This window comes from Ambystoma mexicanum, chromosome 7p (genome assembly GCF_040938575.1).
Source record: "Ambystoma mexicanum isolate Mex_15411 chromosome 7p, UKY_AmexF1_1, whole genome shotgun sequence".
In the NCBI taxonomy this organism is placed as follows: Eukaryota; Metazoa; Chordata; class Amphibia; order Caudata; family Ambystomatidae; genus Ambystoma; species Ambystoma mexicanum.
This window is the reverse complement of record NC_090939.1, coordinates 252,780,413-252,797,013: the sequence shown is the minus strand read 5'-3', so window position 1 is coordinate 252,797,013 and position 16,601 is coordinate 252,780,413.

Here is a 16,601-nt window from a genome sequence, read left to right as displayed (position 1 = left end):
CTGCCAGATTGTTCCAGTACTGTTGGAACCCTTGCCTATCCTTTAAGTTGTTGGAGTTGATTACTTTGTACAGTTTAGATACCATCCCCCTCCTTGAGATGGCTGAGTCACGGACTTTCTCAAAATGGGTTAGGGGTCGCCAAAGATTGTCACCCCATTTCTGGTCACATAGGAGACCCTTCAGGCTCAGGTACTCAAATACTGTGACCATGTCTGGACCCAGGGTCTCAGCTACTTCCTCGTAAACTAGGAAATCTACTTCCCAGAATAATTGGCCCACCCTTTCCAGACGTTTCTCAGACCGGTTCTGCGCATTCCGGAAACCAATATCTCCCAGCCCTAATACTGGCCCCCCCATAGTGATACCACCTTGTGATAATGATGGAAGCCAGGGAGGACAAAGCCTCCCTCCTCCCTGGGGAGGGTGAGAATGGCTCTCCTGGTCCTCAGGGGCTTGCCCTGCCAAATGAACCTATACACCGCTGACTAGAGAGCATTGAAAATGTGCTCCGGTACAATCGTGGGGAGGGCTGTAAACAAGTACAATAGTCTCGGCAGGATGTTTATTTTCACAGCCGCCATGCAGCCATACCATGACAGAATCATGCCGCCCCATTGTTTTAGATCAGTCTTGATGTTGGCCATTAAGAGGTTATAGTTAGCTGAAGACAGACCCGGAAGATCCCTAGGGATAAACACACCTACGTACTGAATTGTTTTACAAAGGTAGCGGGCGCCCCTCTCTCGCAAGAACAGACATGATAACCTGTTCAGTGGTTATTAACCACTTGAGAGTTCGCAGCCACTGCTTTTACTCACTGTGCCTTTCACAGATGGGAAATATCCATTTGAATATCAGTCTTTGTCCTGCCCAGGGGCAGTCCAGCACCGAAATACAATGGCAATTCCAATCTGAACGAGAGTACCACCAGCAACCCCATACACGTGTTTCACCCTTGTTGGGGATCATCAGTGAGGTGAAGCTGATGCCTCTCTAAGCACAGTGAGAGGGAGACCACGTCTGGTTGCCCCCAGGAGACCTAGGGTTACCAATCCCAGGTTCCTTAAAAAATAGTTTTACAAAGGTAGCGGGCGCCCCTCTCTCGCAAGAACAGACATGATAACCTGTTCACCTCACTGATGATCCCCAACAAGGGTGAAACACGTGCAACCCCAGAGGTCTCCCTCTCACTGTGCTTAGAGAGGCATCAGCTTCACCTCACTGATGATCCCCAACAAGGGTGAAACACGTGTATGGGGTTGCTGGTGGTACTCTCGTTCAGATTGGAATTGCCATTGTATTTCGGTGCTGGACTGCCCCTGGGCAGTGAGTAAAAGCAGTGGCTGCGAACTCTCAAGTGGTTAATAACCACTGAACAGGTTATCATGTCTGTTCTTGCGAGAGAGGGGCGCCTGCTACCTTTGTAAAACTATTTGTTAAGGAACCTGGGATTGGTAACCCTAGGTCTCCTGGGGGCAACCAGACGTGGTCTCCCTCTCACTGTGCTTAGAGAGGCATCAGCTTCACCTCACTGATGATCCCCAACAAGGGTGAAACACGTGTATGGGGTTGCTGGTGGTACTCTCGTTCAGATTGGAATTGCCATTGTATTTCGGTGCTGGACTGCCCCTGGGCAGGACAAAGACTGATATGCAAATGGATATTTCCCATCTGTGAAAGGCACAGTGAGTAAAAGCAGTGGCTGCGAACTCTCAAGTGGTTAATAACCACTGAACAGGTTATCATGTCTGTTCTTGCGAGAGAGGGGCGCCCGCTACCTTTGTAAAACTATTTGTTAAGGAACCTGGGATTGGTAACCCTAGGTCTCCTGGGGGCAACCAGACGTGGTCTCCCTCTCACTGTGCTTAGAGAGGCATCAGCTTCACCTCACTGATGATCCCCAACAAGGGTGAAACACGTGTATGGGGTTGCTGGTGGTACTCTCGTTCAGATTGGAATTGCCATTGTATTTCGGTGCTGGACTGCCCCTGGGCAGGACAAAGACTGATATGCAAATGGATATTTCCCATCTGTGAAAGGCACAGTGAGTAAAAGCAGTGGCTGCGAACTCTCAAGTGGTTAATAACCACTGAACAGGTTATCACGTCTGTTCTTGCGAGAGAGGGGCGCCCGCTACCTTTGTAAAACTATTTGTTAAGGAACCTGGGATTGGTAACCCTAGGTCTCCTGGGGGCAACCAGACGTGGTCTCCCTCTCACTGTGCTTAGAGAGGCATCAGCTTCACCTCACTGATGATCCCCAACAAGGGTGAAACACGTGTATGGGGTTGCTGGTGGTACTCTCGTTCAGATTGGAATTGCCATTGTATTTCGGTGCTGGACTGCCCCTGGGCAGGACAAAGACTGATATGCAAATGGATATTTCCCATCTGTGAAAGGCACAGTGAGTAAAAGCAGTGGCTGCGAACTCTCAAGTGGTTAATAACCACTGAACAGGTTATCATGTCTGTTCTTGCGAGAGAGGGGCGCCCGCTACCTTTGTAAAACTATTTGTTAAGGAACCTGGGATTGGTAACCCTAGGTCTCCTGGGGGCAACCAGACGTGGTCTCCCTCTCACTGTGCTTAGAGAGGCATCAGCTTCACCTCACTGATGATCCCCAACAAGGGTGAAACACGTGTATGGGGTTGCTGGTGGTACTCTCGTTCAGATTGGAATTGCCATTGTATTTCGGTGCTGGACTGCCCCTGGGCAGGACAAAGACTGATATGCAAATGGATATTTCCCATCTGTGAAAGGCACAGTGAGTAAAAGCAGTGGCTGCGAACTCTCAAGTGGTTAATAACAACTGAACAGGTTATCATGTCTGTTCTTGCGAGAGAGGGGCGCCCGCTACCTTTGTAAAACTATTTGTTAAGGAACCTGGGATTGGTAACCCTAGGTCTCCTGGGGGCAACCAGACGTGGTCTCCCTCTCACTGTGCTTAGAGAGGCATCAGCTTCACCTCACTGATGATCCCCAACAAGGGTGAAACACGTGTATGGGGTTGCTATTGGTACTCTCGTTCAGATTGGAATTGCCATTGTATTTCGGTGCTGGACTGCCCCTGGGCAGGACAAAGACTGATATGCAAATGGATATTTCCCATCTGTGAAAGGCACAGTGAGTAAAAGCAGTGGCTGCGAACTCTCAAGTGGTTAATAACCACTGAACAGGTTATCATGTCTGTTCTTGCGAGAGAGGGGCGCCCGCTACCTTTGTAAAACTATTTGTTAAGGAACCTGGGATTGGTAACCCTAGGTCTCCTGGGGGCAACCAGACGTGGTCTCCCTCTCACTGTGCTTAGAGAGGCATCAGCTTCACCTCACTGATGATCCCCAACAAGGGTGAAACACGTGTATGGGGTTGCTGGTGGTACTCTCGTTCAGATTGGAATTGCCATTGTATTTCGGTGCTGGACTGCCCCTGGGCAGGACAAAGACTGATATGCAAATGGATATTTCCCATCTGTGAAAGGCACAGTGAGTAAAAGCAGTGGCTGCGAACTCTCAAGTGGTTAATAACCACTGAACAGGTTATCATGTCTGTTCTTGCGAGAGAGGGGCGCCCGCTACCTTTGTAAAACTAGGTACTGAATTGCCCTCTTTTTGACACAGACCCCATGAAAAGTGGGCAAGGGATTTAAAATCGGGTCATGTGCTCGGAGGGGAAGCAACATGGATTTAGATTTATTGATTTTCAGCCTTGAGAAGGTCCCAAAAGTGTCAATTAAATAGAGGAGGGGTGGGAGGCACAGGTGCGGGTCAACCAGATAGCCCAGAATATCATCTTCGAACAGGGAGAGTTTGAAATCAACCTGACCCCTACGGATTCCCTGTAGTCGATCCTGGAGAAGTTCTCATGGATTTTTGAATAATATGTTTATGGAGGGTCACCCCCTACCAGGTTTAGGAGCGTGTCTTTGAGGCCTAGTTCACAATTGATTTCATAGAAACTACGTGATATGGGGTCATCTACCGCTTGGAGAGATTGGGGTGCCATTCTCTTTCTATCTCTCGAGGGGTTAATTACCATATTGAAATCCCCACCTACAATTAAGGTGCCTTCCACAAAGAGTCTGAGTTTGTTCCTTACCCAGCTCCCAAAATGCTGCCTGGCCCTCATTCAGTCCATATACCACCACTAGGGTGAGCTGGGATCCCTGGAGCTTTCCTTTAAGAAGCAGGTAACTACCCTCTGGGTCTTTAATCGAGGCATTCGGTTTGAAGCCCAGATCCCTAGCTATTATGCTCACCACCCCCCGTTTTTTGTCTCGAACGAGGCTTGAAATACGTCCCCGATCCCTCTACCTCAGAGGCCCGGCTCTCTCCCCCTCGCCCAGTGTGTCTCCTGGAGGAAGAGCAGGTCCAACTTTGCCCATCTAAATTCCCTGCCAAGTAGGGATCTTTTTGTAGGCGAGTTCAGTCCCCTGACATTAAGGGAGCCTATCTCCATCACCGGTAGGCAGTCAGCCATTCCTAAGAGTAAAATTGTCTCTGATAAGCATCACCAACATGTTCCCCCTACCAATTACGTTTAGCCTTTGCCTTGTTTGCGAGGCTCGATATGAACTTGAAACCATTGTTCCCCTTTTTTCGCTCCTCCCTCCTCTCCGTTTCCCACCCTGGCTCCCTCCCCTCGGGTGGAGCTTGACCCCATCTGCCCCCCCCTCCTACCTCACAACCCCTCAGCTGCTACTGCCTGTGTCCCCCCTCCCTCCCTCCCCAGTTGCCCAGCCAAAAAGTTCAATCATTCCTAGTGTTTGACTGGACCACCAGTGTGCCCGCTTAGGCAGGACCCCTTTTTAAATCTACCTCACACATTGAGCCCCTTCGTTCTACCCCCACGCCATTGTTGCAGTTGTTCCCCTACTACTTGCTATTTCCTGGTGAAGATCGATGTGTCTAAGAACAGAACACCAGTTTGCCTCCCTGGCCCGTTGCGAGATCTCCATCAGCCCTCAGAGCCTCCCCGGCCACTGTCCTGAGACCGTGGGGGAGTGTTAAGTTTCTTACATTTTCTGGATCCTGGGATCTTTCTCCTGTTCCTCCCATTTCCTTTTCCACTTGTTCAACCAGCCGCTTCCCCAGTGGGCCATCTCTGGTCCTCTGCGGAGTCCACATATTCTTGGATCGCCCCTCTAATATCATCTTCGGTGACCAGGCATATTCTCTGGCCCATGTATTCGAAGGACAGAGAGAAGGGATAGCCCCATCGATATTGCACCCTCTTTTCTCGAAGGCATTGGGTCAGGGGACGGCACAGTCTTCGTCTAGTCAGCGTGAAATCAGACAGATCTTGGAAAATTGATATTCTAGCGTTATTGTATGTGATGTCGCAAGCTTTTTTGGCTTCCTCCAGGATTTTCCTTTTTTCAGCGTAATAGTGGAAGCGAACCAGGATGGAGCAGGGGCCCCCCCGCCCTGTGCGCCCTCTCTATCATGGGTTCCGTTGTCGGCTCATTATCAAGCAGTAGCTGGATCACCTTGCTGATCACGCAGCAAATGTCCCTCTCTGTCTCCCCGTCAACTTCCGGAATGCCAAAGAACCGGAGGTTGTTCCTCCTCTCCCTGTTCTCAAAGTCATCCATTAGCAGAGCTCTCTCCTTGTCTTTCTTTTCCAAGGCTGCCAGTCTTGTATTTATCTGTACCTCCAAAGTGGTTCCGAGTTGGAGCAACCTGTCCTCTAGTTTGTCCACTCTTTTGTCAATTTTTTCCAGCTTTTGAGCTATGTCTGGTCTCATGTCCCTTAATTCTTGTAACACGATGGCGAAGCCTTTTTCCATTGCTGTAGCGGTCTTTGTCAGATCCTCAGACCGGTCCATCTCGCCTTCTGGATCTGAGTAGTCTTGGGACCTAGTCGCCTCTCGGAAACGGAACTCCTGGATAGCTGTAGCTCCGTCGTGTTTGGTGTTGATCTATTGGGTGTCGGCCACTGACTGTGGGGCAGGGGATGCTCGCCACCTCTCCCAAGAATGACTGCAATCATTTTATTTAGGGCTCTAACCCATAGGCACCACAGATTAATGTGACCGAAGCCTGCGAGGCAGGCACACGCCCCAGCGCGGGCTGCTGGGGTCCTCACCTCTGTCCAAGGTTAGTTGGCTGTGTCCTGGGTCTCTGTACAGAGAGGGGAATGCCCTGCCTAGGGTGTCCAGTTAAAGGATCGAATACAAAAGGTTCGAATGCAAAAGGTGAGAGTCAATAGGATCGAAAACAAAAGGTTACCTATTGTAACCTATTGTATTTCGAACCTTTTGATTCAAACCTTTGACCTATAACCCTTGCCTAGTTCTCCTCAGTCCCCCGTTGATGTCAGGGCTCTCTGGCTCAGGGGCCCTGACCTAGCCCATTGGGCCTTGTTGTATTTTCACGTATATGCGACCACAGCTGCTATTGATGGGTTATGGGCTTTAAGGGTCCCTGTCATGATCTCTGCTTCCAAAAGGTCAGGGTTTTCCCAACTCCCTTGGAAGCAGATCCATAACCCAGGTTCCAAGTGCCAACCAGTCCCAATTGGGACCTTTTGGACCCAGTCCTGGCGCCAGTGGCACCAGGCTCATAAATATGCCCAGTCCCAGCGCTGGAAGCGCCGGGCTCATAATGCTTGGGTGGACTTACCTGCAGCAGACCATGCTGCTTACTTGCCTGCCAGTTGAGCCTCTGATCCTCTTCTGTTTGGAACTACTTTTCCTGTTGGGTGGGGCTGGAGCCACTCCCTAGATTCAGAACACTGGAACTCTTCTGGAAGGCAGGAACTCTTTTTTTACCAGGAACTCTTTTCTTACTTAGGCGTGGCTGTGGAAGGAGACACCTAAGCACTACAGGAGGCTATTTAAACCACACCCGGTGGATGAATCTTGCTTTGCGTTATTCTGCACCCTCTGCAGCAGAACGCTCATCGTGTCTTCTGCATCCGGTCCTGGGCCTAAGGAAAAAGGCTTACCATCCTGAATCCAGTCTTCAGCAACACCTATAAAGACAAGAAAGAACAGGTTAGCATTCCGGCATCTGAAAGGCAAAGGCTAACCTACTCTTCGTGCGCTCCGGAGGTCTTCACACTGCATTCCGGCATCTGAAAGACAAAAGCTTACCAACTCTTCGCACGCTCCGGAGGCCGTCGGCGCTGCATCTCGCATCTGAAAGACAAAACAAGGTGCGTTTAAAGACATTGGGGAACTTTAATACTCACGTGCCATTACTCCTTTCCACATCTAACCCAGTGGGTATCCCGGCACCCTGCAGCTGCTCCGAACTTGTACCTGCAAAACTTACGTGCTTCCAGGCGCTTCTATTCATCACACGGGCTCCATCTTCAACTCACTTCAGCCCGTCATCCGCCATCGCCGGAACCCTGCAAAACAAGAGACATCATTATTAAAGACTTTAAAGACATTTGAGTTACTCGAAACTTACCGTTCGTGCAGTAAACGACGGACAGCAGTCCTCTGAAGTCAAGAGGCCTGCGCTACCTATCCAGTGAAGAAACTGGCTACAGCACCCTGCCCCGAGGCAGATGGAGAGCTCGGCATTCACTTACCTAAGGTGAGAGCGTTAACCTGTGGGGGTCTACAGGAGAGGAGAAGAGGAAAGAGATAGGGACACCCCAATAACCCCAGTTCATTAACCCCGTATTTTCTATCTGCAGACATCTTACTCTGCACGTCAGGCATACAGGGCACAGAGGTCCAGCCCAAAGAGCCAATCGGGTGCTGCACATCACCTTTGAAGATACGGTAGTCGCCCAGTCAAGACCGGCGCCTCTGCGAGAATCAGGTGAGCGTTACAGAACGCAAAGCCTACCGCAAAACTCTCGCCCAGGCGCTATGGAAACCTCGGATACTGACCACCTAGCCCGGGTATTTGGGGAACTAAGGGCAGAAGTGCATGCAGCTCGTCAGGAAACGAACGCTCTAAGAAGGGAACTAATTATTTCCAAGGAGAGAACAGATGATCTTGCTAGACAATTGCTACAGTCACAAGCCGGACAGACCCCGCTACCCGCATCATGGGCAAATCTTCCTTCAACATCCTCTATGAATCCAGTGCAGATCAACCTACCTGGGAATGTACCTCTGGCTCCGCCCGAACGATTTTCTGGTGACCCAAAGAGGTTTGCGGTATTTATCAATCAGTGCTGGTTGCACTTCTTATGCCGGCCAGCAGCCTTTCCAACTGATCAAGCTAAAGTAGCTTTTGTACTTTCGTACCTTAGTGGCAATGCGGCAGACTGGTCGATCCCTCTAGTTAATCAAGATGATCCGGTTCTCCATGATTTTCAAGCCTTTCAGCTTAGTATGGAAAAACTGTTCGCAAGACATGCACAGGGGCAGGCCTTGGACAATGAGCTTCTTTCGTTGCGACAGGGTAATCAAGACCTTTTGGCTTATATTGCATCTTTCAATAGACTAATAGTGGAAACTCAGTGGCCTGAGGACAAAAGGATTACGCTGTTTTATAGAGGTCTACGTGGGGAGCTCAAAGACGTTTTAGCCCAAGTAGTGAATCCCCCACAAGACTGTTCGGATTATATAGACTTGGTCGTTCAAATAGATCACAGACTGCAGAACAGGAAGGCCGATCGTTCCAAGTTTGATGCTCGAGTATTTTCCAAACCGCCAACTCCTTCCAAAGGAGTAGACTCCGGGGAACCCATGCAAATAGGGGGTCTGAAAGGTCCTCTAACACAAAGGGAGCGGGAAAGGAGAAAACAGTTGCAATTATGCCTATATTGCGGAAACTCAGGGCACTTTCTTCGAGACTGTCCGGTGAAACCTGCCAAGAAGGCAGTAGGAGCTGCAGTTACCACAGTTACAAACTCTGAGCAGGGAAACGACCTCGCCCGACAAGAATAGAGGTCCTCTTGCCGAGCGTGAAAACCAGTTCCGTGACCTTGCATTTCGTGATACCTATGGTCCTCATTAGCCCTGATAATCCGGGTCGATTACATGCAATTGAAGCTTACGTCGAAAGCGGTGCCATCGGCAATTATGTGGATCATGAAATGGTTTTGAGGATGAATCTAACTCTTTGTCCCAAGGCTGTAAAGGACGTCATTACTACGGTGGATGGTACGGAGATAGCCTCCGGGCCAGTAACGCACACCACTCAAGAGGTGACGCTAGTAAGTCAAGATGGACACCATGAGAAGATCGTGTTCAATGTGATCAAGGCCCCTCAGTTCCAGATTATTCTAGGAATACCTTGGTTAGAGAAACACAATCCTCTGATCGATTGGCGAGCAAGAACGGTCCAGTTTCCAGAATGTGTCTCTACGTGTCACCCTCCACCTGGTGTTGCACTGGCAGCAATTTCTTCAGAGACTCCCCAGTTACCTCCCGAATACCTAGAATACCAAGATGTTTTCCGGAAGGAGCAGGCTAACTCTCTACCTCCTCATAGGTCTTATGACTGCCAGATAGACCTGATACCTGGATCTACTCCTCCTTGTAGTAGAATTTATGCCCTCACCGAGCCTGAGAACCTTCACCTTCCACAATACCTGGATCAATACCTGGCAAATGGGTTTATTCGTCCCTCCAAGTCCCCTGCCTCTTCAGCTTTGTTCTTCGTTCCAAAAAAGGAAGGAGACCTTAGAACTTGTATCGATTATCGCTCCCTGAACCAGATCACCGTTAAGAATAGATATCCGTTACCTTTGTTCCCTGAACTCCTGGACCAAGTCAGAAAAGCATGCATATATACAAAGCTGGATCTTAGAGGAGCTTACCACTTGGTACGAGTAAAAGAGGGCGATGAATGGAAGACGGCCTTCCGCACCAAGTATGGGCTATTTGAATATCAGGTCATGCCCTTCGGACTTTGCAATGCCCCGGCCGCCTTTCAATATTTTATGAACGATGTCCTCAGAGAGCTCATAGATGTATGTGTTGTTGTTTACATTGACGACATCCTCGTTTATTCTTCATCGGAATCTGAACATCGGAAACACGTGAAAATGGTCCTCGAAAGATTGCGTCAACACAAACTTTTCGCTAAGTTGGAAAAATGTGTTTTCAACGTGACTGAAGTTGAATTCTTGGGATTCATATTATCACCTGGCGGAGTGTGTATGGATTCAAAGAAGGTCGATGCAGTTCTCAAATGGCCATCACCATCCTCCGTAAAAGGTGTGCAAAGCATGTTAGGCTTCGCTAACTTTTACCGCAGGTTTATCCCCGAGTTCTCTCGAATAGTCCAGCCCATCACTGCCTTGTTAAAGAAAAACAAACGTTTTGAATGGTCTACCGAGGCGGAACAAGCTTTCCAGGATTTGAAGACTAAATTTATCTCTGCACCAATCTTAAAACACACTCGCCCAGAACTCCCCTATATCGTGGAAACTGATGCTTCAAGCCTTGCCATGGGGGCAGTTCTATCACAAAAGGACCCGGTAACCAATCAGTTGCATCCCGTGGCATTTTGGTCCCGCAAATTCTCGCCTCCTGAAGTCAATTACAAGATTACTGACAAGGAACTTCTGGCTATCAAGTCTGCCTTTAAGGCTTGGCGGCATTATCTGCTGGGGGCCCGACACACTGTTACTGTGATTACGGATCACCGAAACCTGCAATATTTGAAAACCGCAAAAGCCCAATCCTCTGGACAACTCCGTTGGGCATTATTCTTTGCCGAGTTTGACTTCATAATTACCTATCGACCTGGTACCAAGAACGGTAAAGCCGATGCCCTTTCTCGGATGGGAGTGGAAGAACACTTGATCAACCCTAAACCTGTACCAATCATTCCCGAACAAAGAATTCTGGGTGTAATCACCACAGAATCCATAGAGGAAGTTAAGGATAAAGCCAGGCAACTTGTAACTCCAGCAGACATACAGAATTGGCATCTGCAGGGAAAGGACTTTGCAGTAAAGGACAACTTATTGTATTTCCAAGAACGATTATACCTACCCAGCACAGATTTACAGAAAAAAGTAATCTCTTGTTATCACGACTCTTTAATGGAAGGTCATCCCGGTATAGCCAAGACCTCAGAAAAGATCAAGCGCTACTTCTAGTGGCCGTCTTGGAAAAAAGATATCAGAGACTTTATAATGTCCTGTGGAGTATGCGCCCAAAACAAGAGTCAAAAGGAAAGACCAGCAGGCCTCTTACGTCCTATTGACATCCCACCTCGCCCTTGGCATACGCTTTCTATGGACTTCATCACCGATCTACCTCCATGCTCCGGATACAATACGATTCTAGTAATCGTGGACTTATTCTCCAAGATGGCGCATTTCATTCCGCTCAAAGGCTTGCCAACAGCAGCAACTCTGGCCCGAGAATTTCTCGAAAACATCGTCCGACTGCACGGTTTTCCTTCGGTTCTAATTTCGGATCGAGGTAGTCAATTTATTTCTCATTTTTGGCGAAGTTGCTGTCGGTCGGCTCAAATTGATGTGAGACTATCGACCAGTCACCACCCTCAGACCGACGGACAAACCGAGAGGACCAATCAAACTCTGGAACAGTATTTACGCTGCATGCTGCAACAAACTGAAAAAACTTGGAAAGATATCCTTTGGATAGCCGAGTATGCCTACAATAACTCTGTCCATTCGGGAACTGGGAAAACCCCATTTTTTCTTTTGTACGGCAGTCACCCTCGAACCTCGGAGTTGGATCCCCTCCAAGATCTTGAAACACCAGCAGTAGACTACCTGCATTCTACAATCACCCAAGCCTTTAAGGAAGCTGTTTCTCACCTTCAAAGGGCTAAAGAACAATACAAGAAAGGAGCAGATCAACATCGGAAGGAAGCCCCTCACTATCAAGTAGGGGATCAAGTCTGGCTATCCACCAGATATCTATCTCTAAAAGGGCCACGCACATTCAACCCAAGATACCTTGGTCCCTATTCCATCACTACCATAGTAAACCCAGTAGCAGTCAAGTTGGACTTGCCCCCGCACATGAAGATACATCCGGTCTTCCACGTCTCTCTATTAAAACCCGTGCAACCTCAAACCCGACTAACCAAATCTCCAAAACCTATCCTAGTTGATGGAGAACTCGAGTTTGAAGTCAAAAGCATTCTGGACTCCAAGATCTCCAAATCTAAACTATTCTACCTAATTGACTGGAAAGGCTACGGCCCCCAAGAAAGATCCTGGGAACCTGCTGAATATGTCCACGCTCCTCGCCTAATCAAAAGATTTCACCAAACATTTCCTGACAAGCCAAAACCCCCGGAGAAGCCCGGTTTGGGAGGGGCCTTGAGGGGGGGTACTGTCATGATCTCTGCTTCCAAAAGGTCAGGGTTTTCCCAACTCCCTTGGAAGCAGATCCATAACCCAGGTTCTGAGTGCCAACCAGTCCCAATTGGGACCTTTTGGACCCAGTCCTGGCGCCAGTGGCACCAGGCTCATAAATATGCCCAGTCCCAGCGCTGGAAGCGCCGGGCTCATAATGCTTGGGTGGACTTACCTGCAGCAGACCATGCTGCTTACTTGCCTGCCAGTTGAGCCTCTGATCCTCTTCTGTTTGGAACTACTTTTCCTGTTGGGTGGGGCTGGAGCCACTCCCTAGATTCAGAACACTGGAACTCTTCTGGAAGGCAGGAACTCTTTTTTTACCAGGAACTCTTTTCTTACTTAGGCGTGGCTGTGGAAGGAGACACCTAAGCACTACAGGAGGCTATTTAAACCACACCCGGTGGATGAATCTTGCTTTGCGTTATTCTGCACCCTCTGCAGCAGAACGCTCATCGTGTCTTCTGCATCCGGTCCTGGGCCTAAGGAAAAAGGCTTACCATCCTGAATCCAGTCTTCAGCAACACCTATAAAGACAAGAAAGAACAGGTTAGCATTCCGGCATCTGAAAGGCAAAGGCTTACCTACTCTTCGTGCGCTCCGGAGGTCTTCACACTGCATTCCGGCATCTGAAAGACAAAAGCTTACCAACTCTTCGCACGCTCCGGAGGCCGTCGGCGCTGCATCTCGCATCTGAAAGACAAAACAAGGTGCGTTTAAAGACATTGGGGAACTTTAATACTCACGTGCCATTACTCCTTTCCACATCTAACCCAGTGGGTATCCCGGCACCCTGCAGCCGCTCCGAACTTGTACCTGCAAAACTTACGTGCTTCCAGGCGCTTCTATTCATCACACGGGCTCCATCTTCAACTCACTTCAGCCCGTCATCCGCCATCGCCGGAACCCTGCAAAACAAGAGACATCATTATTAAAGACTTTAAAGACATTTGAGTTACTCGAAACTTACCGTTCGTGCAGTAAACGACGGACAGCAGTCCTCTGAAGTCAAGAGGCCTGCGCTACCTATCCAGTGAAGAAACTGGCTACAGCACCCTGCCCCGAGGCAGATGGAGAGCTCGGCATTCACTTACCTAAGGTGAGAGCGTTAACCTGTGGGGGTCTACAGGAGAGGAGAAGAGGAAAGAGATAGGGACACCCCAATAACCCCAGTTCATTAACCCCGTATTTTCTATCTGCAGACATCTTACTCTGCACGTCAGGCATACAGGGCACAGAGGTCCAGCCCAAAGAGCCAATCGGGTGCTGCACATCACCTTTGAAGATACGGTAGTCGCCCAGTCAAGACCGGCGCCTCTGCGAGAATCAGGTGAGCGTTACAGTCCCCCTCTTCGGGGTTTCCGGCCCGATTGCCCGTGCGGTAGGGCTGCCTCCTGTGCCTGTTTCAGGAAGTTCCCTGGCAAGGCCTACCCTCGCCTCAGAGGGAGGGGGAGACTTAGGGGGCCAAACTCCAAATTACTCCTGTCAGTCACTCCGGGGCCTTGACAGATGTATACGCCATGGGGGAGGAGCTATCGCTCCAAACCTCCCCTGGGGTGTCCCTCCTCCTGTATTCCCCACTTGCGTGGCTAAACTTGACTTGAAAGTTGTGTTGTGGCATTGGGCCTCTCCTGGGTGGGCACGCGCCCGGGTGCCACCACCCAAGAGGCTCAAAGATCCGGGGGATCCTACCCCATGCCGGTTCCGCTGGTCTGGAGGGTTCCCATAGCAGGTCTCGAGCACTCGCTTTCCTTGTTTCCTTCCCTACTGCCTGGATGGCCTGTAGGACCCACAGCCTTAATTTAAACAGTGGGGGCTGCAGCACTCCATATCTGTCTCTCTACTGCCTCAGAACCCTGCTACCGTGATAGGATTCCCACTGCAGGGCTCTTCCCTCCGTCTGCTACAACGGGTGTTGTCCCAGCTCAGCGAGATCCTATCCGCCTGGTCTTATTATCTGATGCAGGGCTTCAAGGCATAGACCTCCTTTTAACGATCGCCCAGAGGAGGAGGCAGGAGTCGAGTTCGAGCGATGCAGATCTCCGAGTGTGCTTCCCCGTTGGGTGGCCCGGTGTTAATTAGATAGGGGAACCGTCGCCTGGTCTGCTCTGTGAGGGCTCCCCCACAATCCGCAGCCAGTGCAATGGCCAGGAAGTGCTCTGCGGCACCGGCCGGGGGATGACAGGTCTCCTCTTCTGCATCCCCCACACCTCACCTCTTCTCTTCCTCTTCACAGTGTGAGCCCTGCCCGATCTGGACCGGGTCCCCCCGGCCTCCTTACCTCTGCGGGGCTGCGGCTGCCGCCTCCCAACCGGAGCGCACCTGCACCTAAGCGCCGCCCACTCCTCGGGGGGGGGCTTGCTCGCTCCGGTTACACTGTGCCCTTCACTCGGGCTCTGTACCGCTTTCGAGGGATCCCCCCTTACGCCCTTACGCCCTTCACTGATCCGCGGAGAGCGTTCGATTCCCCCGGGAAGGTGTTTCCTCCAAGCACGGGCTGCTCTGCTCTGCGCTGTACACTGTGCTGGGGGACTCCTCACCAGATCCTCCCGTCAGAGCACGCGGACTAGAACCCTGGTCCTCCGCCATCACAACCTTCCCGTCTGTGTCCTCGATGGGGAGTGGCCAGGTCTGGATGCTCCTCATTGACTTTCTGTGGTTTGTGTGTGGCAAGGCTTATTCCATGCCGCAACCACCCGTGCCTACGACACCAAATCCTCCATGGCAGTTTCTTCTCACGCACGGTCTGAAATGGCAGTGCGCTTTTCTCATGGTTCCGTCCAGGGGTGCCCCGGACTGTCACCTCCTAGTTCTCCACGGGGGGCAGTAAGGGTGGGGTTCAGGTTCCTTTACGGCCCAGCCTAGTAGGAGCACAGCACTCAGGCTACCATTGCCTGTGCGCCCCCCCTGGTGGCCTCGTAAATTACTTTTTTGATCTTTCCCACCGGTGAAGGCTCCTGCCGCAGCGTGGGAACTCAACGTGGTTCTGTCTAGTCTCATGGGAGGCCCCTCTCAAGTTCTTCTCCTGAAAAACGGCTTTCCTTGTGGCTATCACCTCCACCAGGAAGGTGGGTGAGATACCGGCCCTATCCTACAAACAGCCATATCTGACTTTCTATGAATCGAGGGTGGTGCTTTGGACGCACCCCTCTTTCATGCCGAAGGTTCCGTCGGAATTCCACCTCAACAAACCTTTGATGTTACCTCTTTTTTTCCCGAAACCTTTGTCACCGGCTGAAAGGGATTTGCATTCGCTAGACGTTGCTCGTGCCCTGAAATTTTACGTGACACGCACAAAGAGTTTTCGAAAGACTTCACAGCTGTTCATGAACTTTGGTCCTGTGAACTATGGGAAGGCCTTGTTCAAGGCTTCCATCTTAAGGTGGCTCTCTGGCTACATCATGCACTGTCATTGGATGGCGAACCAACCGCTGCCCGCCATCCGAAAGCCCACTCCACCAGAGTGATCGCTGCGAAGACGGCGTTCCTGGCTGGTGTACCCCTGCTGGACATCTGTAGGGCTGCTACGTGGAGGTCCACTTATACCTTCACAAAGTTCTACTTCGTCGACAGGGATTCCAGGGAGGAGTTCAGAGTCGGCCAAGCAGTGCTACGAAAACCTGTTAGCTTGAGATGAGTCTGTTCCAGAGGGTAATGGTGAATTGCTTCTGTTGTGTTTTGCCATCTCCTGTGGTTGTGTAATGTTGTACTGCTGTGTATTCATTATTCATGAGCATGTGAACTCATGCCAGACCCCAGGCTGGAGAAGGAACAAGTTACTTACCTGTAACTATTGTTCTACAGCATGGGTCTTTCATGGATTCACATGCAAAACCTCCCTCCATCCCCTCTGCGGCTCTTCCTGGTCATACTGCCACTTTACATGCTTACCACATCTGAAGATGGCTACCAGAGGAGGGGCTCAGGGAGAGGACTGTCATTGGATGGGGGCAGTATGATCCAGAGGACAGTGATTTTTTTAAGGGAGAAATCCAGTTTGTAAGTTAAAGTGAAACTGTTTTTTCTTTTAGTGAGGTTTCCCTGCCTGACAACTGGGGAATATTCATGAGCATTTGAATCTATGCCAGACCCATGTTGGAGAACAATAGTTAAAGGTAAGTAACTTGTTCCATATTTAATAACGTCCCAATTTGGCCCCCCTCTTGCTTCTGGTCTAGAACACGTAAATTGATGGCACGCCTGATTTGGGCTAGTAGACAGGCCAGAGTATCACTTGATGTTTTGACACTGCCCTATGACCTGGAAGGGTTGGAATATCCTGACCTATATGTATATTTCCTGGCCGCACAAATACAGCATTCTATTTGGTGGTGGTCCCCCTTGCCT